This window comes from Mytilus californianus, unplaced genomic scaffold, assembly GCF_021869535.1.
Source record: "Mytilus californianus isolate M0D057914Y unplaced genomic scaffold, xbMytCali1.0.p SCAF_5, whole genome shotgun sequence".
NCBI classification, from domain to species: domain Eukaryota; kingdom Metazoa; phylum Mollusca; class Bivalvia; order Mytilida; family Mytilidae; genus Mytilus; species Mytilus californianus.
The window spans coordinates 116,572,648-116,599,453 of NW_026262701.1; the positions used below are offsets into that span (position 1 = coordinate 116,572,648).

The 26,806-nt window shown below is 32.5% G+C and overlaps 1 long non-coding RNA gene across 1 annotated transcript; it reads right to left on the minus strand.

Moving 5' to 3' along the window:
* Positions 1-844: 844 nt before the first annotated feature.
* LOC127700775 (uncharacterized) lies at positions 845-8,501 on the minus strand. Its single transcript, XR_007981715.1, has 3 exons — positions 8,329-8,501; positions 4,877-4,995; positions 845-1,212 (listed from the first exon to the last, which is right to left on the minus strand). It is a non-coding gene; the product is annotated as an uncharacterized LOC127700775 (long non-coding RNA).
* Positions 8,502-26,806: the final 18,305 nt, after the last annotated feature.

Genomic DNA, 26,806 nt, shown 5'->3' on the forward strand with positions numbered 1-26,806 from the left:
TTTAGATAAGTTAATGCTAAGCTAGTACACATTCTATTTTGATATATAAATATTCTTCTTGGTCTTTACTATGTGTTCATACTTCCATTATATTTTACTTTCTTGATCCTAAACAATACAAAAAATATTTATCTATCAACTCCCAACTCACAATATCTCCAATGCAAGAGATAAGATGCAATAAAACAAAGAAGGCAAGCAAATATCCAGGTCACCTTAGTTCACTCCTAGAATTTTTTCGGTTATGTTCAAGTCTCAATACTTTTTTTAAAAGTCATGTAAGGATTGGTGATTCATTTATAGAATATGTATGCACTAATGTATATTTCATTTTTAATATGTATGTACAAGTCATTTTGTGGTTATCAGCCATGAGACAATCCAATCCCATTATGGAAATAGTCTTACTTGCAAAAGATGCCAATTTTTCTTTTGAAAGTTTTGAAGAAAAAAAGTATTTCACCCTGCCACATATTCCTGTGCCTGTTTCAAGCCAGGAACCTTTTCAGTGGTTGTCTAAGTCTCATCCTAATGTTGAGGACTGTATGTTAGCACCTTAATGCCTTTCATGTGTTTTTGTTGTGTAGCTGTCTGATTTATTTATACCTCATATCTCATTGTATTAATAAACTGAAATAGAAAGTTCTGTGAAATATATTTTGATATACCATATTGAAAGTCTTGCTGTTATTTACAACCATTTCCTTCTTATTTCATATATCTATTTCAGTTTTTCATTTTAACACCAATCTTAAGGTTAAGGCAAAAAGAAAACAAATGTTGACAAACAACAGGCATATACCATTAGAAGATTTCAAAGTTTGGCTGCACAATAAACTAAAAATTCTTGTTATTTCAAATATTTATATAAAAATCAGTTTAAAACATGCATTTTCCATTTTTAGACTGTAATTGTCATGTTGGCACAATAATTTGAATTTGAATTGTATTATATTCTGAGAGTACTTGTGGTTGAAAAAATATACACGATATTTAATTCCATGTGTTTTAGATTTCTTGAATACACAACTCCCATATAATGACTACATGTCTGTTAGTAATGTTAAGAGTTCTCTCCTGCATGTAATTGCTGTAATTGCTATTTGTACCCAAGGCTTCCTTCATATATTTGCACTTATCCTTCTAAGATGTTGCTTGAATGATAAAATCCTGTAATACATTATCAGCCATCAGACTCTTGGAATACAGTTGCTGTAATAAAAAAAATAAACTGTAATCACAGAGATATGCCTCGCTTTTTAGTAATTTCGATAATGCAAATGTTGAAATTAAAATAGCAACACTTTAACATGTAAGATTTGCAAATATTCAAAGTCAATGAACCATGACTAAAGGTACATGGCTAAACAATCTCCATGGAAATTAGATGTGCCAATGCTAATACAACGCATACCAAATACCATTGACTTATCATAAGTAGTTCCCTTTAAAAAACCTAAACACAAACTAATACATGTAAACTAAGAAAATTTTAAAGTCAATAAACGATAACTGAGGGGGGGGGGGGGGGGGGGGGGGGGGGGGGGATAATCTCCATGGTAATGAGATGTGCCAATGCTAATACAACTGCATACCAAATATCATTGACTTACCACTAGTGGTTTCCCATAAGCCAACCTAATCACAAACTAATACATGAAAACTAAGCAAAAGTTTCAAAGTCAATAGACCATGACTGAGGGGGCAGGGCCAAATAATCTTCATGGAAATGAGATATGCCAATGCGTATTTAACTGCATACCAATTATCATGAACTTACCATTAGTGGTTCCCCATAAACTGACCTAGTCACAAACTAATACATGAAAACTAAGCAAAAATTTAAAAGTCAATAGACCATGACTGAGAGGGTGGGGCCAAATAATCTCCATGGAAATGAGATATGCCAATGCTTATACAACTGCATACCAATCATAATTAACTTACCACTAGTGGTTCTCCATAAACTGACCTAATCACAAACTAATACATGAAGACTAAGCAAGAATTTCAAATTAAGTCAATAAACCATAATTGAGGGGGCGGGGCCAAATAATCTCCATGGTAATGAGATGTGCCAATACTAATACAACTGCATACTAAATATCTTCGACTTACTACTTGTGGTTCACTATAAACTAGACCTAATCACAAACTAATACATTGTTGACGCCGCTGTCGTCACCAACGCCAGAAACAGCATACCTATGCCTCGCTTTTTGACTCCGTCAAGCGAGACAAAAACAGCATATATTTTTTGTAAAACATACATCAAATATTGGATTACCAATCAGGCAAAAAATGATAACATCAATTTAATCTCCAATGATTTACCAAACTTACATATATATATATATATATCGTGTGAACAACTGGAGTGGAATATAATAGTTGTTGTTTATCATATTTATTTTTTCGTTTAATGTCTTTTACGTAAATTAGAATTGTATTACATCTGTAATTTCAGGACCTTTTATAGCTTGCTAGATGCAGTATCAGTTTTGCTCATTGTTGAAAGCTGTTCATACAGTGATCTATAGTTGCTAAAATTCAGTCATTTGGACTTTGGTGGATAGTTGTCTCATTGGCAATAAAACTACATATTCTCATTTTTATCAACATAAATTACCGTAATAATGAAAACTAACTCTATTCATGCATGTGTACTACACATTACCTGTATATATAATATATACTAGAATACTCCGGGACATCATGGTGTTGTGACTGAAGCAAAGTACCTTAGCCTTATTTTTAGCCTGAATTTTAAGATTTTTCGTTTTGTCATCTAATAATGTCATGCTGGTCATTAGGTGCACAGTTTTCTCTGCTTTCAAAATCTTTCTTTTTGAACCCTTCGACCCAGAACTTGTTAATTATCTGTAGTAATAATTATGTGGAAAACAAATGGGCCTGGAATGGTGTAATTTTTAATCAACACCATTGTCCTATATATATAAGTTATAAATAAAGTTGAATTCTTTGAATCGTCATTTTTATGTCATGCCGGCTCACAAATTGGACCTTGTTATTTTAGTATTATAGATCTAGATTACTAAGCGCTTGTAGAAACACAATTCCTCATTTTTCAAGCCCCTTTCTTACATGTCTTAACCTCATTTAAATTACAATACCAACTAAAAGCTCCAAGGAGCCTGTGTCGCTCACCTGATATTTTTTTTATTTTACAATTGATGCATGAAATAATGCAACCAATATACTTTTGCTTTAGTTTCAAAGATATAAGTCAAAAACTGCATTTTTCCCCCTATGTTCTATTTTTAAACTAGATACCCTAATGCTTATTATGGCCAAGTTTGGTTAAATTTGTCTCAGTTGTTTCAGGAAAAGACTTTTGTAAAAGATTACAAAAATTTACGAAAAAATTGTTAAATTTGACTTTAAAGTGCAATAACTCCTTATGGGGTCAATTGACCATTTTGATCCTGTTGACTTATTTGTGAATCTTATTTTGCTGAACATTATTGCTGTTTACAGTTTATCTCTTTGATAATGTTCAAGATAATAACCAATAAATTGCTTTGCCGAGCGCAGCTGGATATGACCACAGAGGTCCAACCCTGAACAGTTGGGGCAAATATGGACACAATATTCGCGCTTGATACAGGTCTGAATTTGGATTGCAATTCAATATTTGACACATAATAGGTTTCTGACACAGAATAACTGTAGTCAAAGAACTTAGAATTGGTTATATGATTTGAATTTATATTCAAAATTTTGCTTTTGTGTAATACACTATGCTGTTGCGAATTGACCTCCATCCCCTTTTTAAAAAAAAAAATAAATTTGAAGGATTTTCTTTTTGATTTTGATTTCTGAAATCTTGAGGAGAAAAAATTGTCCGCCCCCCCCCCCCCCCCCCCCCCCCCCTTTTTCCAAAAAAAAAAATCTTTCCCTCAGTTATGGTCATAATTTCAATTCAAATTTCCAAGATGTATTTGAATTACCTCCCTTACACTGTAATTTGTACTTAAGTAATTGTCCATTAACCAGGACACCCTTGTTTTTTCTCACTTTTTTGCCCCCAATTCCTAAATGGTTTGAGCCATAACCCCCCAAAGCCAATCCTAACCATCCCTTTGTGGTATGGAAACTTGTAGTATAATTTCAGAGAGATCCATACACTGTTCCACAAGTTATTGTCATGAAACTAGAAAAATGCTTATTTGGGCCCCTAATTCCTAAACTGTTGGGACCATAACCCCCAAAATCAATCCCAACCTTCCTTTTATGGTTATAAACCTTATGTTTAAATTTCATAGATTTCTATTTACTTATACTAAAGTTATTGTCCGGAAACCAAGTGTCTTTGGGCGACGACAACGACAACGTGATACCAATAATTTTTTGTGGTCGAAAATTGAAAAAAAAAATTCTTAAAATTACCAATTCAGGGGCAGCAACCCAACAACGGGTTGTCTGATGCGTCTGAAAATTAAACAGAGATAGATATTCACCTGATGAACATTTTTACCCCATGTCAGATTTGCTCTAAATGCTTTGGTTTCAAAGTTAGAAGCCAAAAACTGCATTTTACCCCCATGTTCTATTTTTAGCAATATTGGCCATCTTGGTTGATGGCCAGGGTCAACGGATACATTTTTTAAACTAGATACCCTAAGGATGATTTAGGCCAAGTTTGGTTTTATTTGGCCCAATAGTTTCAGAGAAGATTTTTGTAAAAGTTAACGGACGACGACGGACGCCAAGTGATGAGAAAATGATGCAATTAACAGCAAAAGTAGGCGAGACACTGGGTTCTGCGGAACCCTTACGATTTTTTTGAAATTGCCTTGGAATTCAGTATTTTTGTTATACCATTTGGAAATTAAATACTGTAACAAATACATACCAGTTACATTTATATATACTGTAGCTATAGGATCTCCTCAATATCTAATCCTGTTGTTAATTTCATTTAAATATATAATGTATATAGCTTCCCTTCCACTTACATCTGAGGAGCTAATTCTGAAAATTAAAATTCCTGTGATTATCATATAAAATCTTAACCTGGTGCAGTCTGCTTTCCAATAAGAACAAATTAGGAATACAGTTATCCCTTGGCAAAGAGAGAGAAAACAAGTGATATTTTCATATTATAACCAATACTGCACATGGTAATTGGAACATCACTAGTTTTCTAGATTGGATTGTTGCTCACTTTGTCAGGATCTTTTACAGCTGACTATATACTGTAGAAACATTAATTTTCGTGGGGTTAAAATTTCGTGGTTTTGTCTCTTTACAAGATTTCATGGGGATTTAATTTCGTGGTTTCCAGTAAATGGAAGTGATATTATATGTAGGTTAAATTTTCGTGGGGGTTTTAATTTCGTGGATATATTCTTTCCACGAAATAAACGAAATTAAATCCTCCACGAAAATTTCTGCTTTTACAGTAGTATGGTTTTGTTCATTGTTGAAAGTCATACAGTGACCTAAATTTTTTTACATCCTCTTTGACTAATGGAATGTTTTCTCATTGACAATCCTACCATACATTGTAAGACCTTATTTATAAAATACTAAAGTCACTCCAGTCATGCTTCAGTGATTCCCTATATAATCAACCAAATTTTTACCACAAAAGGGGGGCCGCCCCCCCTGGATCTGCCTATGGTAAAATCAAGTTTAATGAAGGCCAAGCTTAAAATACAATACAGTTATCTACTTTCTAATGCAGCATATTAAAATAAATACCATTTAACAAATATTTTGCATTGTCTTTAGCAACTAAACAATGTGACGTCATATGCGTACTCATGATGTCAAACATAAAATTCTAGAAGTACATTTTATTTATACCTTTCGTACACTTCAGAATGGTTTCAATGTTGACAAAAAAAATGGAGGACCTTTCACTGGACTGAAAATTTCAAATAGTCCAGGACCTTTCATTTTTTAATGCAAATTTTAACCCCTGCATGTAGACCAATTTGAAAACCTGGCCCAAAATAAATAGACAGCTGCACCATGAGCACATGATACACCAATCGCTTATTCAAAGAATAAAGTTCAATAACTTTTCAATGTCATAATCAGACATTCATGAAAAACTAAAGGGAGGTTATCTTAATAGATATAAACCAGTCACCAAAGTTTCATGATAACTGCTCAAAGCATTGTCTGAAATATGAAAATCCCCCTTTTTTATGAATAAAATCACATAACTCTGAAACATAAAATCTAAAATTAATAAAAACCAAAAGGGAGCTTATGACAATAAATATACACAATTCACCAAAGTTTTATGAAAACTGCTGTAAGCATTTTTGAGTTATTGTCTGAAAACTGGAAAATCTCCCTTTTTTAAATGAATATAACCCCACAACTTGGAAATATAAAATCTTAAATTTATAAAAATCGAAAGGGAGCTCATGTCAATAGATACAAACAAGTCACAAAAGTTTCTTGCCATTTGGTGAACACATTTTGAGTTATTGTCCCAAAACTGGAAAATCCCCATTTAAAGTTTTTTAATGTTTTTTGGATATCAACAACTTTGTCAAACATACATGGAATTAGTTATATCTGCACACAAGAACACACATTTGTATGTGTTTTTTCTGCATAAACATGTAATTCATAATTTATTAAAACTTCCGACATAGTCCCATTGTGCATCTCTTTTTTATGCCCTCTGTCTGTACATCCTTGCATACTTGCATTGAGAAATAGGTTTTATACCCTTTTGATATATTGAATATTTTGACATTACACAGTCATACTTTTCTTAAGACTGCATAAAATGAGAAACTGTGAAACATTGTTACACTAAATCTGTTGAATGTAAACTGATAGATATTTTAGTTTGGGAAAACATGTTTTTTGCACCTTTTTTATTATAAGACCTATTGATGAATCCAGTCCTTTTTGGCTAATTTTGAAAGTTGGTTCTTATGTTGTTTGCTGTCTGCCATTACTGTATGTAGTTTATATTTTTCATCCTTGTAGGTTACTTTATGGTATTGATTTTGTTCATTGTTTAAGGCTGTACATTGACCAGTAAATGTTTACATCTCTGTCCTTTGGTCTATTAATTGATAGTTGTCACATTGAGGATCATACCTTATCTTTTTATATTTATATGCTAGGTCATTGAAAAAGCTCCAAGGATACAACATAATTTAATTGTTATATATTTGCAAATTCATTCTGATAATGTAAAAACATAAATTGATTGACTTTTTTTCTTATTTTAATGTCCAGAGGCAAATATTTTATGTATTCTAAACGAGAACAACTTATCATGATCAATTAATAATATAGGCCAGTCTGACAATGCTTGTTTTAGACCCTTTTTGGTCCCTAATTCCTGAATGGTTTGGGCAAATACCCCCAAAATGAAACTTAACCTTCTACTTGTGGTACAATTTCATAGCAATTAAAATACTTATAAACAAGTTATTGTCCTGAATTTAGAAAAATGCTTGATTTGGGCCTTTTTTGGCCCCTAATTCCTACACTGGTTGAACCATGACGCCAAAAATAATCCCAACCTTCCTTTTGTGGTATTGAACCTTTAAATCTAATTTCATAGACATTCATACACTTAAACTGAAGTTATTGTCCGGAAACCAAATGTCTTCGAACGAGTTGATAGCAATATACGACCTCAAAACTTTTTTGCTGTAGTATACAATATGGTTGTTCTTTTAAACATTTTCATAAATAATCTAAAAGAAATGTAGACCTGTTTGGGATTGCTTCCAATGCAATTTTCATTACATTAAACAATATATATTTCCACGGAATAACTTCTGTAAACCTAAATTTTAATAGCACTTACTTTCTAACTCATACATTTCAAAGTGACATTATTCCTGTATAAATTGCCAAATAAACGGATCACCGATGTAATAATAAATCTTAATTATAAATTTAATACTAAACAGAAAACAATGAACTTGCGGAAAAGATGGTATACCACCAACAAAAGGTGCAAAGGTTTTATTTCTTGGTTTCCTTAAACTGACCTCATCATGAATATCAACAATTTTTTTACGACTATGCCTTTATTGAAAACAGCATGCCTAAGTCACAGCTTCATATTTGTTGTGGCTAGACAAAAAAGAACAAGCGATTAAGAGAGCTTTGAATGCAATTTTCTATAAAAATGACCTGTAAAAAAAATTAATTTGTCACTTCTAACATGGATAATTTTCGAACTTGCCCACAACATTACAAGAATCAAACTTTAAACTCTTTGACCTCAAACTTTTAAAAAAATCTTCGAAACTGCATGTACAGAGCCTGACAAGAAAAAATTATTCAAACATAGTTATCATTTTCATTACATACCTCTCATCACAAAATTATTCATTGACTACTGCTCCTCATATCCACATAAAACAATAGGACAATCTATGACTCCACTATATACCGGTAATCTAGAAAGCAATGCCTCAAATGAATTCTGTCCTGTTGCTTAGCTTCTCCTACTTCTCAAAGTAATTGTACTTTGAATTCGTTGAAAAAGCTAAAATAAATAATGTTTAATAAAATGAAGTTATAATACAATGTATCTGCCAAAATTGCCTTTAATATTTTTATCTGGCAAAATTGGCTTGCTTTGATCTTTTAAAACTAGACCAACAAACTTTCCCTGAAAAAAAAATGACTACAAAAAAGTATTTAATCATTTTATTAATGTTCTGATCCATCATATAAATTCCATATGACCCTTGAATGAAGGGATGAACAAAAGTGATTACATGTACAGTATATATTACAAGATCTCTGAATCTGTCATGATTTATAATGCCAATCTTTGGGGATTAAGTTATTAATAATCATGATACTTTGAAATTTTAAGTCATTCAAAGTTGTTTAAATTACACCAAAAGTTGGACTATTTTATATAAGGTAGTATCTGAGAAATGGACTAAACCAGGCAAGGTTTGGTGGTAAATACATTGTACATGTACAATGTACTTTGTTTTTGGCTTTGAACTAGGTGTTAGTAACTGGGAGTACTCTCAGATCTGAACTTGGTCTTTTTTGTTGTGGGGATGTGTAAGTACCCACCACGTCTTGTGTGTGGTTTTGTTAGATGTCTTTCTACTTTGTATAGATCTGACGAGTTAAGCCCTTTTCACATCAATATACCAGGTTAGGAGGTGGGTTTGGCACCACAAACTACTAGTCTAGCCCCACCCCATCCTGTACATATTTGTATGTATGTGCCTGTCCCATGTCAGGAGCCTGTAATTCAGTGGTTCAGTTTGTCGTTTGTTGCTGTGTATCATATTTTGTTTTTTTTTTTTCTTTGTTTTGTATATAAATTAGTCTGCTAGTTTTCTTGTTTGAATTATTTTACAAATTTGTCATTTTCATTTGGGGTCTTTTATAGCTGACTATATGGTATGGGGTTTGTTCATTGTTGAAGGATGTACAGTGACCTCTAGTTGTTAACTTTGATGTCATTTGATCTCTGATGGAGAGTTGTCTTTTCTCATTAGTGTAAACAAGATTTTATTTTGAAAATAATTAGGTTATTTAAACATTACAATATGACAGTTTTATTAGGATTGGAAAACAAGTGAACTTTCATGGACTTTTACCAATTCCTCTCTTTTCTCATTGGCAATCATACCACATTTTCTTATTTTTATATTTACATTACGTACATGTAAAGTAGATCTTTCATCTTCTGGAGGTGTCCGATTCCTAAGTACATGTACAACAGGGGACCCTAATTAACAGCATGATTTTGAGTCGGCTAAAAAACAATCAGATAGATTATGATACAATTAACAGGTTTCTTTGCAATTATTTTGCAAATAACTAAGCTAATGCAAGAATAAAGTTATTTTCCAATAAATACATAAATTAAATAATAGTAAATAATGAATTTACAATTATATTTTAAGAATATTAATTGAAACATCATTTTAATTCAATAAATATCATATATATTAAATTTCAATTTTTTTTTTAAATTCTGGGTAGATAAGTTTTCATTTTTTTTTAAGTACATGTAGGGCGAGTTGGTAGACCTTTATCTGTTTATAATATATTTATTATATATTATCATGATTATATTCATTTGGATTTTACCCAAGTTAGGCAAGTTGCCACTGTTGGCAGGAGTACATTGTATATGTAACAGGATTTAATCCTTTTCACAAGTGGGGCGATTTTTTTTTAATAAGGGGCATGCAAGATGCCTTAGATGGTATGAAGGGAGCTACCACTTGATTTGGTGGGGGGGGGGCTAGGATGAAAATGTTATGAACAGTTATCCTGCATTGTTTTTAGTTGTAATATCTGTCCTGACAGTGACAGTTTATTACCGGTATTCATTCTTTTCGGTCCTGGCTTTTATTTTTTTACTCAAAACTCCTGTCCCGCATTTTTTCAAATTCCGTCAAAGCCCCCTCTCCCATAAAAATCAAATGGTAGCTCCCTAAACAAGAGTGGAGCGATTTTAAAATAATGGGGCGTTTTGCCAATTGCAATGGGGCGAGTTGACTTGCTTCCGTTTTTGCCAATCTTTGACTGATTTTCGGGTTTATACATGCATGACATGGATAAAGTCAAATGGTTTTTCGTGAAAAGTATAGCACTAGCATCTTCCTAAAAATGCGCATGATTATATTTACATTTCATTGGTACGTAATCCATCAAAACGAAACACTTTCGTTGCGTTGACTTTCGTTCCCCGGATTCAGTTAATCGACAATGTAAGTTACTAACCCATTTCAATATATCTGTTTATAATAACTTTTTGATCCATCAGTTTGAAAAATCAAAGGTCTTTGTATCAACTATCTGACTATCTTTGTCCATTCTTTTAAAACATGAATTCAGCAGCAGACGAGCGTCCATGGATTTTGCGTCATAGTATAAAAACGACAACGGTGAAAAGATTTCCGGGTTTCCGTATTCGACGTGCCAAGCTTTCGTACATTTACGTATATATATGAGAGTTAGTCTGGAATCAAGAATGGGGATTTAAATAAGGACACAAAAAATATATAGATAGTTGAAAAGCAAAAATATAGAAAGAAGGATCATAGAGAATAATTGAGTATACTTAATTATGAAGAATCATGCAAAGACATTATTCTCAGAGCATATACATGTCTCTGCCAGACTCTGGAAGAATTGAGAATAAAGAAAAACTAAATAAAGAATATTCAATCATTTATATATTATTTATAACTCATTCACATTTTGTTCCATTCAGAATTAAATAACTCTGCTGAGGGGGGCATGGGAAGTTTGGAAAATTGACAAACGATAATTACTCTAAATTCTAATCGGAGAATTAAATGTTAGACAGTTAGAGTGTAATAAATAAAATATAAACATATATTTTTCAAAATGATGTCACAGAAAACACAGATTTTTTTATTACTAATAAGATTCTTCAATTTGAGTATCTATGTCCAACAGATGTCAGTGAATTAGAAATTTTACTGATCTGATAGACGTTTAGTTAAGAATCTGTGACAAGTTCTTTTGTGATATTATTAGGAAATTGCCTACCGCCTCCTTGATTTAGAATTGCATACTCTTCAAGATTAAGGTAGCCTACACACATAACAGCAGTTTTGGACTTGATCTTTTTGTCAAAAGTTAAACAATATATTTTGTTTTATAATTTTCAACTCATGAACTATGCAAATATTTTTAACACTATCTCCTCATGATATTCGACGAAAAGCTCACCAGATCTTATCTTCACATGTTTGCCAATATGGCGAATCAAATCAAAGTTTTACTTACTTAATTTCAAGTTGGCAATTACATGTATACTCAAACCTAGGTTGCCACATGTTGAGCAGAAAGTTCCTAACTTTATCATTCACAATACTTGAGTTCACCCATGTATTTTGGAGGTTCGTGTTGCACATAAAGGCGGATTTAGAGCACCCTGCCCCTCCCCTTTTTGTGGCAAAAATTTGATCTATTATATCGGGAATCACTGATGCATGACTAGGGAGGCCCCCTCTTTAGCAGTCAGTGGGCCCCCTTATGAAAATTTCTGGATCCGTCAATGGCACAGTCTTTAGTTTTTATGTAATGTTAAGCCCAACGGTTACTGGGAATTTCTGTACAGTATTTCATACCAAGGTTGTTTGGGTATCACAGTTTTAAAATGTTATCACCGTTGATCCAATAAACAAATCCTTGGTTGATCTATTCTTAAAAAACTTCTTTCCAGTAGTACCCTCACAATGGTATTAATGACATTAATGCCTCCAACCTGGGACTATTATGGAGACTATTATACAATAGTCCCAGCTCCAACACTGATCATTAATATTTATGTTCCCCTTATAAATAGAATAGAGAAATTGAGGACATTTGTTCCACATTTTATGAACTTTGAAAAAACACAAGCACATGTAACTTTTGACACCACCTGCGGGCAAGTGCCTGCAGGACACTGATGTGGTGGCACGTGGGTGGTGGTAAGTCAGTGGCGGATCCAGAACTTTTCATAAGGGGGGCCCGCTGACTGACCTAAGGGGGGGGGCCGCTCCAGTCATGCTTCAGTGATTCCCTATATAATCAACCAAATTTTTCCCACGAAAGGGGGGCCCGGGCCCACAGGCCCCCCACCCTGGATCCGCCTATGTAAGTTTATAACCGCCGTTACAGTAAACCCCTCTCAACCCACCAAATGCTTGCTTGAAACACAAGTAAAATATAAGCAGGTAATTATATGCTTTGCTTTTATTCCACACCAAAGATGAAGAAATGTATGATAAAGTTATAATGGTATATTATTCTGTACATTGTATAAGCCTAAAAATTAAAGGGACGAAAGTATGTAGTGACTATTGTTTGTCGTGATTTAAACACGATAATAGTGTTGCTTTCCCCTTTATCTTATGAGCCGTATTGAACAGGACAGACTATCCCAAACACTCTGAAACTTTTCAAGTACTTTCTATATGCTCATGTGTATTATATTGTTAGCATAGTTTTGTACTTGGACAGATAATCAGAATGGTCAACAATCAAGTATTGACAATGTTAATTGGTCACGTTTGTTTGAACTACCAAACCAGGTAATTTTTAAATTTACACTTGTACAAACCAATGTCAATGTTACATACAATCAGTCATTTTTGTAACACAAGGGTTACAAATAAGAAAATACAAAATAAAATATGCAAATTTATAATTTAGTTCCATAACTGTATGAAGCACCTAAGACTTAAATATATCTACTGGGTGTATCTGTCTGTCTTTTGTCCAAGATAGTTGGCAGATATATAGGAATAAAAAGAGATGTAAGGTTATTGTAACACACCTTTGAGAAAGTTATTCAAACAATAATAACAAAAACACAACACATCTAGATATTCCAAGTTCTAAATCATTTTTTTTCAAAGTGGTGAAGATCAAAAGATCTGCAATTAACACCAAATTCTCCCAATATAAATGCATACTTCTTTTACCTGTGTATATGTATTAAAAGAAATACCAATGAAAATCTTAATTAAAATAAATGTTTAAAGATTAAACTTTTAATTGTTCAAATAAGAAGAACATTTTATGGGGGAAGGGGGATGATTCACAGAATCCCCTGGCCTACTCCCTTTAGGAATTATATATAGAGAGACTTTTTACAAGTCTAGTCTCACTTTTTTTAAGGATCCTGGACCCATATCTGACAATTATTGCAATTTTATTTACTTTGCCTTTTTTTAATGCGATTATTTTCCTAAGCTGATTGGATAAAATACCATTTATTATGGTGACAATTAAGGATAATCAGGGGCTGATCCAGCCATTTTTAAAAGGGGGAGGGTCCCAACACAGGATAAAAGGGGGGTTCCAATTATGTTTCCCCGTTTAAATGCATTGATCATTCAAAAAAAGGGGGGTTTCATGTGAAAATAATTTTTTTTAAAGTAAAATAAGATTTTCAATGGAATATATGTCTTACAAGGTATTAGATGTTAATAAACAAGTTTTAATTTTGATGTTAATTTTTTTCAACTTGGACACAATTAACTTTTTTTTAACTTAAATTCACATCAACAAAATTTTCCTGTGTAACACATGCGTTACACATGCGTTTGACTATACATGTGTTACACATGCAAATATCGCATGTGTCACATGCGTTTTCCAACACATGCGTGACACAGGTGTTTTTCTGACACATGCGATTCACATGTGTGTATTACGCATGTGAACGCATGTGTACCACGCATGATTCACATGCGTGGCAAGAAACATGTGTATTACGCATGTGACACACCTGTGACACATGCGTTTTTAGGTACATGCGTGACACATGTGTGGCATTTTTGCCCTAGTAAATCTGATATTTTACAGCGGCAAAAGTATTTTACGCCATCATGATTGACCAAGGTGAAAACGACTTGCCCTGGTGATAAAATATGTTAGAAAACCTTTTCACGTCGACATGCATTCTTTCTTCAAAATCAGAATGCATAGTAGTAAAATTTGTTCTAAGACTATATATTTCACAACATTCTTGAGGCAAAGAAAAACATTTCCCGGTAACAATCTCCTGATTAAGCAGGCAAACGTCATCACATCAATGGTATGTAATGTCCATTCTCGAATCCATTTATTGTGTCTAATAAATAAACATACTTTTTTTTTATAAAAGTACCTAAATATGTTCATGATTATTTATTATCATCAGTATGTGTACAGGTAAGTTGGCGCAAATTAATTCCGTATATTGGCGCAGTTGATACCCTTGAAAAATAATATTTGGCGCAATTGATACATCTCAAAAATAACAATTAGCGCAAAAGGACTGCTGGTGATTTAAGACAGGCATTTTCCGAATGCAAATGGTTGGTTCAAGAACCTAAAACTCAAAAAGTTGTGACACATATAAGATTTTTAATCCTGCAGAGTCCAAATAATAATAATTTTCAAAAATTGACGTTACTTCATTCTGTCTATTGTTTGAGACTGTATATTGCCCCCTAGCTGTCCTACGGTTATCATTGTCATTGGGTTGTTGTCTTTTTTGTCATATCTCCACAAGTCATTTATTTATATGAATATGAAAGGAACAAGACAACGTAGATCGAGTGGATTAACTTCTCTCATCAAAATATTTTTATGCATGAACATATTTATGATGTCGATGTTTATCTTATTGTCATTAATTTTACTTATGTTTGTCCTTTTATTTTTATTTAGTTGATTATTCGGGACGGGATGTTGCCAACTTTTTTGTTCCTTCTCATACACGTCAACTAAGTCATTATGATTTGTAAAGAATAACGATATATGATATATATGACGTCACATTGTACGTCGATTATAGGGTAAAATTATAGGACACTGATTTGAGAACTTGAATTTACATTGGACGTCGATTTGAGGAACGGACGTCGATTTGAGACCGGACGTCGATCTGAGTCTAACATATATATATGATATAAATTTCTTTGTGAGTCTTTTTTTTTTACCTTACATGTTTTATGTGAAAATAAAAATCAGCATGCTGAAATGCCATTTGCCTTTAGTGATAAAAACAGAATTTTTTTTTAGTAAGGACTATTGTTATGCAACGTTTAACTATGTTCAGAATTGAACCAATTTATTTCATGGAAACGAGACGGATTCTTTTCATTTCATTAGTATTATTGGAAAGGAAGATGTTAGCTGATAATAAATGTCTAATCTCATATATCAGTTTGAATTTCATTTGTTCAGTTGTAATCGCATTAACTCGAAAAGGACCAAGCTCTGTTGAGTCGACAGGGTGAGTGTATCCTGCTATATATGCACCAACCACACTTAGTCATAATGTCACAACCCGGAATAGAATACAATACTTAAGTTCCGAGATAGTCCGTTTTTCCGTGTCAAACTTATTTTTAAACACAAAAGGCACGTGATGACGTCAGCAATATATGTAGTGTGTAGGGTTTGCAATACAAAAAAAAATATATAAACTTACGGTTGATGTCACCTATAGGTAGGTTTTAAACAGGACAACGGTTTCAAACTGGAAGAGTGCAGCCGAATGTTTATAGCGGAAAACTGTTGCTAAATTCGTCTATCGCTAAATTTATAAGGAAAAGGGTAGTATTTTTCCTCCATAGGCGACATAGGTGTTTCAAAATTATATTATGAATAAACACACTGCAGTTATTCATAAATAAATAAAAATATATATATTATACTCTTACATCCAATCACAGCATTCAAAACTTGACTTCTTTCACCTGCCTTGGGTACACAAGAGCCCAAACTAAAGCCGGGTAAATATAATACTACTTTTTTACCTACTGATCAGACGACTATCTGTTTTCAAAAGTCTAAGACCGAAAAACAGATCGTTGGTAAATTGAGACTAATACACATCGTATTGACAAAAGTGACCGATTAAGTTATGTAGTTTTATTTCAGGCGTTAATCGTAAAACTCTGTAGTACCAAATTTGTTACGGAAAATTTTCATAGCTATCATATTTCTTTTTTAGTTTGCATTTCTAAAAAATTAAACAAAGACGATCAAATAGTTTTTCGTCGTGCAAGATGACAATATCGCTTGAATTGAATGCTATTGTATATGAGTTTTACACAATCGCGATAATTCATAAGCTTGTATTTTTTGTAATCGCAAAAATTAATTAGTAAACAGTAATATTTAAAAAGTAAAATAACAAAAAAACTGAACTCCAAGGAAAATTAAAACAGAAAGTCCCTTATCAAATGGCAAAATCAAAAGCTCAAACACATCAAACGAATGAAAAACAACTGTCATATTCCTGACTTGGTACAAGCATTTCCTTATATAGAAAATGGTGGATTAAACCTGATTTTATAGCTAGCTAAACCTCTCACTTGTATGACAGTCATATAGAATTCCATTATATTGACAGCAATGTGTGAACAAAATAAACAGACATAATAGGTAAAAAGTTAAAAATTGGGAAACAACAGTCAACATTGTGTTATAATCTTAATCACTATAAAAACAAATAACTATTTCAACAAAGAAAAACAAAATGGCATATAGACAAAGTACGTAAGCAAAAATGAAAGACAAGAATACAAAAATGACTACAGCACAATAACACAATGGCGTGATGTATAAATACCTAGCCACGCCTAAAGTAAATACCAAAAATGGACTAAACAGTAAAGGTTAAAAATATATAACGTTCACAGTTTGTTATGAAGAACCCTGTATTGATATTATGTGTTGTCCTTTTTGCAGATGTCTTAAAATTCTTTAATTATAAATTTTGAAGGCAGTTTATTTTTATTGTTTAATTTGTCTTGTACCATAAGTTTGTTTATTGCTATAACATTTAGTTATTTGTATAAATTTGTTTCACCTTTCATTGTATCGGAATATGGCAGTTGTTTTTCACTTGTTCCGTTGATTGATAGCGTTTGATGTTGTCAGTTTTTATGGCCTTCCCCTTTATAAACTTGCCTTTGAGTTCGGTATTTTTGTTATACTTTTTTACCAGCATCGAAAGAAAGTCCAGGTACTTCATTATTCAAGGAGAAAAGTTTTCTTCAACATATCGTTTCAATATATTGAAACTCTTTTTAAATAATCATTTAAATTTGATATTTAGCAGTTATCAACATATTAGTCCTAATATGAACTAATGCATGAAATATGAATTAAGAGTTATTTATTCGTACTATCAATTTTCAAGATAAATACAGAATTGGATGCTTCTATCTCAAAACTTGGTGGAATGCATTATGTCATACTGTTTTTATCGATGTATTGGAAAAGTTAGTAGTTCCCTAGTTATTCTTAGCTTAGTATGTTATTACTATATTGTTTTTCAATTATAAGGCATCTTTAAAATGATTTATTGTTATTACTTGATATTTTTAGTCAGTGACCGAGTGGATAAGGAAGTCATAACTCTGAGCTACTTTCTTGTTTGTGTATTGAACCGAAACAAAATCTCATAAAATATCACTTTACGTTGGTTGATAACGTTTGATTTTGTCAGTTTTTATGGAGATCCTCTTTTTGAATTTACCTTGGTGTGCGGTATTTTTGTTATACTTTTTACCACACTGTATCTTAACTTACTACATGTTTTCGCGGTCTTAGATCTTTAGATTCCGGAGAAGTCGTCTTTGTATCACCAAAACATATTTTTTTAATAGAAAAAAGGCATATTCATAAAATATTGAACAGTCTTTTCAAACAAAATCCGAACTTGAAGAAAAGTCGTTGAAAAATTCAACAAAAGTTTTAAATTTCAATAAATAAAACAGAAGAATTTCAGTCGATCCTGACTGTGACAAAGTTACATAAGCATTGTGACATCGGAAAAACAACAATTTGAAAATTTGTTATTCACCGGTCCTTTCATTCCACGTTCAGGTTTTTGAGCACATAATTATTTCATTACTCATTTTAGGTTTATTGCATATTGCTTTGACAAAATCTAAACTCTGAGGAAGTTCATTGAAGCATAGAACAAAAAAAAGTAAGCTTGAATAAATCTAATAGTAAAAGTTTTGCTCCATTCTGGTCATTTCATTTTTGCGTTTAGATACAAGTTTTGGGACCTAAACTTTGTTTTATCAAACAATTTTTTTAATAAAACATTAAAATTGTTTCCTACAATGAAATTAAAATTTGGTAGAGGTACAATTTACCATACAGACTCCAACGAAATCCATTTAAAAAATCTGGTAAAGTTGTGTTTTTAAATTTGGATAAATCGAAATGTATATTTTCAGTTCTGGTTCACATTGAGATCTTAAGTGTAACTCGATTAATAGCGGGAATAAGAATGAAGTTCAGAACAATACAGAGAACGAACATGAATACATACATACGATATAGTTAACAAACTATAGCCTTAGTCCTTGACTACCATTGTCCTTTCGTTTATATGGCTTCAAAAAAATGCACGTGAGGTAAAAACAGACTTACCAGTCAGCACGTATTTTACCCGTCGAGTTAAAGTGTTCTCATCTGGTGCTGTAGTACTAGGACCATTAAAGTTATACCAAAACTTGGTCGATACCGCTACTGGTGGACAGTTAGTCCCGGAGGGTAAAGTAATTTACCTTTATGATAGGAAACTGTCAAATTAAGTCTAGAATTTTAATTGTTTTGAAATAGGAAAATATCCTAGCATTATATGCCATAAAAACCTATGGTGTACCTCGGTTCTAAGAAAAGGGGGCATGATTGTCCAAATGTTAAAAATTTTGACGACGAGTTTAAACAAAGCAAAACTGCTGTTTATTTATAAATTTTTCAGCCTTTATAGGAATAGATTTCATTTAAGTCCATTTCTAACACCATTTTTTAATATAAAATATGTTTCACCAAACATATTTGGTTGGAGGTGATTGATAGGTTGGGCGGTGTTTTGGGGCAGTTAATTATTCAGAAACTGTCCTAAACTTTGCCAAATAATGCAAACAAATCATTTATGACGTCATAAATACATCACTTATGATGCAATTGGTGATTACCATTTTAAATTTTTACACTTGGCCATTTCGTCATATGTTATCACCAAATTAACAACGTTATAGCATTTACATTTTTTTCCAGATTTTTATGGCCATAATTATGATTTACTAAATACAACTTCAAAATATTTGAATATGTTTGGCAAGAATATCTATTTTCATTTGTGATATGCTAGAATTTTCATATCCAACTTCATATCTAAAAATTGACAGTGGTGGTCGGTTAAGAACAAAACTGTGCGACAAAAGAGATTATTGCAGCTTTCCAATCGTGAATATTCCATTTCTATGTAGCAACATTGCAGCAGAGTCTGCATATTTAGTATATATCGCCTAGTTGATACGATATTACAAGGCTTGCGTTTCCTATCATGCTTTCCTTGATAGAATGTTGCTGCTCACAAGGATGCTATGAAACCAAGAAATCCAAGTAGTGAAGTTGAAATCATCCCTTCGAAAATTTTACGGACGCCGTCACGAGATGGAATATCTCTTTCACATATGACGACGGGTATGTTCCAATCATCGTCACCACCATCCCGTCACCCTTTTCCCGAATGTGACCTATCGAATTAGACTTATCATCGATTTTGTACTTACGTGAGCAACATGACGGGTGCCATATGTGAAGAAGAATCTGCTTACCCTTCCAGAGCACCTGAGATTATCCCTTGTTTCTGGTTGGGTTCGTGTTGCTCAGTCTTTAGTTTTCTATGTTGTGTTTTGTATACTGTTATTTTTCTTTTGGTCTTTTTTTTACCACTGCGTTGTCAGTTTATTTTCGACTCATGAGTTTGAATGTTCCTGTGGTATCTCTCGCCTCTCTTTTATGGGAGCAAGAATTATAATTTTCATAATCTGTCAACCTCCCCCTCTCTTTGTTATCAAAAGGTCGTTCTGTAAATAGTAATATATATAAATATATACCCCATTTTTATTATAAAAAAGACCTTTAACAACACTATATATATATACCTCCTCTGAAGTTCTATGCAATTTGAAGTGTTGCTCAGCGGCCGAACCCAAGGTCGTTTCTCCCCGAGTAGTTTCGCTATGATTACGGTTCATGTGCTTTCGTTTCGTCCTTATTTCAAAACTGTGTCAGCTAGGTGATCGATCTCCTAAATAGGGGAGGTACGATCAGGATTTCAATTTGCTAATGGCTGTCATATAAAGAAGGGAAAAGCTCATCTACAACATTCTATTATTAATAAGATACATTTCATATAGAAGCCGCAATGCTAAAAACTCAATTCTAAGCATTGTTATGACTTTTAATTCAGACATTATTCTGCTTGCTTTCGATTTGAAATGTTAATGAATATTTATACTATATCGTAAACTTGAATTAGAATGAAATTTCAATTAAAACTTTTTGGCATTTGATGATTCTAAGTTGAATAATGTATTATGGATGTCTTAATGGTCTTTAAATACCATTGTTTATATTTTATACAAATGATATATTTTTGTTTACATGTTTTATGGATTAACACTCCTAGTTGCTATGGTACGCTCTTTTATGGTATAGTCCAATGATGATGAATTTACAAGATATTGTATAATGCTAATGTTTTTTTTTTTAATTATTATTAAAATAGATTTGATACTCTATCTTGTAATCGCTGAACAAGAAGTCTATAATATTTCTCGTTTGAGGTAAGATACTAACGTGGACAAAAAATATAAGGGTTTTAAATAAGTATGTCAATCAATTAACATATGTTATTTAACTGCATGAATGCTGACATTGAATATTTTTTTAAATGCGATAAACGTATGTATGCAATCAATGCAAATTATTATAAACATTTCCTTTTCGATTTAGTATCACAAACAAAGATTTCAATTCAACATGTTCAATGTCATATTCTTAAATACCGAAAGTACACACTAAGTAATATTGAACATAAAAAAACCAGGAATTACCCACATATTCAAAAATATTAATTCAGCACTTTTTATTAATAGAAACAAATATACACTTATTTTAAAAATATCATATTCATAAAATCTTTTATGAATTAATTCCATTCCCTACCGTTTGTGGACCGCTACATTCTTGTCTAAAGTTTATACAATTTATCGCGTGATCCTGTATTGTATTCTTTAGTCGTTCTATTTATAGCTTTTTTATATATAACTTTTCTTCGTCTTATCCACTTTTCTCTCTCCAACAATTCTTTACTCTTTAATGCATTTTATGGTTTTACTTAACTATAATAATCCTTTCCTATAGTTTTGTGTTCTCTGTGTTCTTCTTTCCTCTAAATGAGTTATGAACTGTTGCACATACGTTCTTTTCTCCTTTTCTTTTCTGCTAATGGACATTTGTTCTGGTAAATGTTCTCATTATTAATCGTGTTGAATGCAATTATATAGGATTGTGTACGTCTTCATTTCCATTTCTTATGACGTCAGGGTGAGAACAATCAGTAGGATGTAACTCCAAGTCATAATCTGGAATATCTGTTCTTTTATTTTCCGATTCCGTTACGATCCTGAAAAGATGAATATTTTCTGTACATGTTAAATGTTTTTATAACTTCATTGACTACTAATATTGTCACCTATAGTGTCTGTTTACTCTGGTCTTTTTATGTGAGTAAAACCATCACTGACAATTTGTTTTCATTGCAAAGCAAGTCTTCGTCTGTAAGTGTGTACTTTTCTGTTAGAACACTCTCGCTGTTGCATACATTATCTTACAATTCCACTTGAGTTTTTGCAAATATGAAGGATGATTTTAGCGCTCTAAATGAAAGAAACTTCATTTTTGTGTCATTTTGTGCAAACAGCCCCCTTTATTTCATATGATGACGGACACGAGGCAGGTTTACGCCTTAGCTCAACATCGATACCAGGTACGTTTTACAGTAAGAAGGTTATTTTCTCTATTTTAAGCAACAACTGACAATGGAAATTAATTTAAGACCTCAGTAGAGATTATGGATCTTTCATAGTCAAAGACCATATGTGCAAAATATGGACCATTGCATAGAAGAGTAAGTTTTGCAAAAATCAAAATTCTTTCAAATGTGGAAAAAGGGATATTACGTTAGAATGCGTTTTACTCGCGTACTATCAGTTAAAATGAAAGACCACCAAACAACAAAAAATAGCATGGCACAAAGTTAGAAGAAAATAGAGAGGGATCGAGCACGATGCAAAACAACATATGTCACAAAACAATAAATGCAGTTATTGCCATTTACAAACATCCGGAATACATCATTTCTAAGTGTTTTAGACACAATCCAGTTAAGATTGAATTAGACAGAATAAATAAAAAAAAGATGAAAGAAGGCAATTATCGACAGTAAAGAATTTTAATATCAGCATAGTAAGAAAGTTTAAGAAGGTGCCATCTCAAAGAACATCTGAAAACAATGTGGGAAAGATAACAGATTTTTTTAAAGATCACAGGTAGGTGTGATACAAAAAAAAAATTACACAAAGAACTGCAAAATTTAAAGCTACAACAAAAACCTTAATATCCATAATTAGCATTGGCAAAATGAACTGTTAAGGGGTGTATACTTAAGGATAATAACTGAATGTAATTCTACATGAAAACAACATTACTTAGATTAAAAGTAAAACAATGAAGTTTATAATGATACTGTGTTGAACCATCCACCATATCTAGAAATACAACTTGATTGCAACTAATTGCTAAAGACCGTAGAATTATATACAGAGTCAGAAATTAGTTGAAAAGAAGAAATCGAGTAATATAATAGAAAAAAAATGGAGAAGATGATAAAACTGTAATATGGACTTCAACAGCAGCAACCATGGAATCATCAACAGGACATATATAATCAACGACATTTCTTTCATCCTAGTAACAACAATTGAGACAGATTACCTTAACATTCATGAACATTTAAGTAGGAATCTTATGTCACCAGGCTAATTTCGACTTTTATTTCTATTATATGATTTTGTTTAAAAATTGGATTTTTTACAAAAAATGTGATTTATAAATTTATCAATTTACATGTACAGACAAAGCAAACGTTATAATCGAACATTAGGTCGTGTTTACATTGAGCTAAACTCGATTTAGTGTAAGTGAACTCAACACTAAAACTTAACTTTAGCAAAAAAAAACCATTTTTACACGTAGTTTAATTCAGGTTTTGACCACATGCAGTCGATACTCAATGTAGGCCTTGTGTGGGTTAAGTGTACAAAAAACTAGATATTAATAACGTGTATTTTATTATGATTATTTTAAGGAAGTAACATATCTTGAATAAAAGTGATTATGATAATATTATGAATTAAGTTATCTACTTATTTATATGACAAAAACTAAATAATTGCTCAGTTTAAACATGATTGAACTTGAATAGCATTAGTGGACCATTTGATTTTCAGTGGGAGGAAATGTGGGGGGAGGGGGTTGCTGATGGAATAATAATTTTACACTTGTTGTACACAACTATTTTTTGCAGTCCTGCATTTTGTAGACAAAATATTAATTTTTACGTGTCTTAGACAAGGTTATTTTTAAAAATAATTACCAGTCAAGGATATTCATTTCCAAAATCATCCCAATGGTGACTGGTAAATAAAAATATGGTCACCAAGGTCGTCTTCCGATCGGCAGTAAAATTCTTGCCAAAGTGAGGCCTCCGTTTAGCTGTGCGAGATGTACAAGTACGCAGCCAACTAAATCCGATGCCTCGTGTAGAGAGAATGCCACGCTCTCTGCACGTTGGGAACACTTGCAACAAATTTTTGAGGGGTCCGTAGGTGGTTTGTTGCCAGGCATAATTCTCCATGTCCAATATACTCTTATTTGCATATGGCTATTCAAATTTCCCAGATCTTCATCCCGTACGGCTTCTAATACAGGACACACCTTTTGTAATTATTGTAAATTTGTTCTTGTCCTGGACATGTATGAAATATTTACCATTGGATGTTAAGCAACCAATAATCAACCAATCAATCACTTTCATCATCCTTTTTTCGCTTATTGTTATGCAGCTTTAGTCTGCATAATCGTGACATCTTTAGAACTCTCAAAGTTCTCCAAATCAATAGAACGATTTTATTTAGGTACAGACTATTTATCTTCATGAGAAAAACCATTTTTGTTAGAACTTTGATAAAAAAAAAAACAAAGAAAGTGTGTTTCCCATGTTGAATCCTCCACCCTTAATGTTCAATGGAAACAAACGATTTTTTTCACTTCCCTCATGAAACAAATATAATTTTTTCTTAGGAAAAAAAATAGAGTTTTCACAATTTAATTGAAAAAAAGATAAAATTATGAATAGGTCTGCGCATAGCTGATACAAATGCGAAATATTCGATTCAATCCTGTGTAATGTCCATGTAAATTACGTGTACATGTTGTTTACTGATGTGAACAATTCTCATGTGCAGGTAGTTAAAACCGGTGTACAGATGAGAAACATTTGATGTGAAACCAGTGTTCATTACATGAAACTAATTGTCAACATGCTAACAGTACGCGACTTTTGGGGTGAACACGGCCTTAGTGACATTTGATTTTAAAAGATTTGTGACCGATCTATTTGTGAAGTGACGGAAATTAATATGTGACACTTTAATCCCTAAATTCACACTAAAGATGTGCAAAATAATGTAAAAGTAAAAAAAAAATGTAAGAGTGAGATTATATGAGTAATTATAAGTATTATTTATATTAATTTATTATGAAATAGTAGAGTATTGAAAAGCTGACGTTGTACATTGCTATTCTCTGGCTTGGATTTAAAGTGAAATTTATAACAAATATCATTTCAGATGTGAAATTCTATAAGTATTGGTATTAGTGAAAAGTAATAATTCACTTGATGAATAAATGAAAATGATATTCACAGTTACTTATATAATTTCATTCGTACATTTTCCTTTACATTATTTTTCATACTTTTACAGCGACAAAGTTTGCCTGTACCAAGTCACACGAAAAGAATAACTAACGATGCCTATCACCATTTTTGAAGCGTATTTCTACTTCAAAATCAGTGAACAAATATGCTGTATTTTCAAAAGGTGGAACAAATCAGAAAAAAGAAATATGTCTGTCAAAATGATTCAACTTCCTTAACAATATTGTCCATTAAGTTAAAGCAAAAATGAAGTACTTTTAAACATAAAACATAAAAGGCGACACACAATTCTACAATTCTATGAGGATCATTAAGAAAACATCACGTTATGTATCTATAATGGTCACAATCCAATATATTATGATGTATTTGAAACTTAATCTTTTGTGTCCAGTGAAACAAAAGTATGTTATTACTTGAAAAAAGTTCATAATATTTTTGAAAAAGTACATTTTTGTTGATTTTTAATCAAAATTGATCGTGAAAGATCAGGCAACGCATTAATTTGTAAATTAATGCTTTCATTAGGTCTCCCAAACGAAGTTTGGGAAGACTTATTGGTTTTGCTCAGATCTTATTATTCTTCTTCTTCTTCTTCTTCTTCTTCTTCTTCTTCTTCTTCTTCTTCTTCTTCTTCTTCTTCTTCTTCTTCTTCTTCCGCCGCTTTTAAATTTGAACTTGTCCGCACCCGTTCTCCAAAACCACTTGTCAGATTAACTTAGGGTTTCACAATATGTTAGACTAACATGTCTAGTGGTGCAATCAGGGTTTTGTTTGTGCAAATGGGTTTATAAAGGGGTACTTTGAGGGGCAAAAAGAAAGGAGGGTTTTACTATAGAACCCTATGGGATTTTATTTTTTTAAATTTTCAAATGATTATGAATTGAAAACTGTTTGTGATAGACACAATCTTTTTAATTGAAAATGTTCTAAATGGTAAAGCACATTAAATGAAATACACGGTTAGTCCCCAGGGGTCACCCCCACCCCCTGCCATTTAAGAAAGTTCTAATATCTTGTAAATGGTCGAGATCCCCACCCCTAAACCATATATATTCTGGTTTGTCATGCGAAGATGGTTTGAATGATATACAGGGTTAGTCCCCAGGGGTCATCCTGACCCCCTGCCATTTGAGAAAATTCTAATATCTTGTAAATGGTCGAGATCCCCACCCCTAAACCATATATATTCTGGTTTGTCATGATAAAGCACATCAAATGAAATACAGGGTTAGTCCCCAGGGGTCACCCCCACCCCCTGCCATTTAAGAAAGTTCTAATATCTTGTAAGTGGTCAAGATCCCCACTCCTAAACCATATATATACTGGTTTGTCATGATAAAGCACATCAAATGAAATACAGGGTTAGTCCCCAGGGGTCACCCCCACCCCCTGCCATTTAAGAAAGTTCTAATATCTTGTAAGTGGTCAAGATCCCCACCACTAAACCATATATATTCTGGTTTG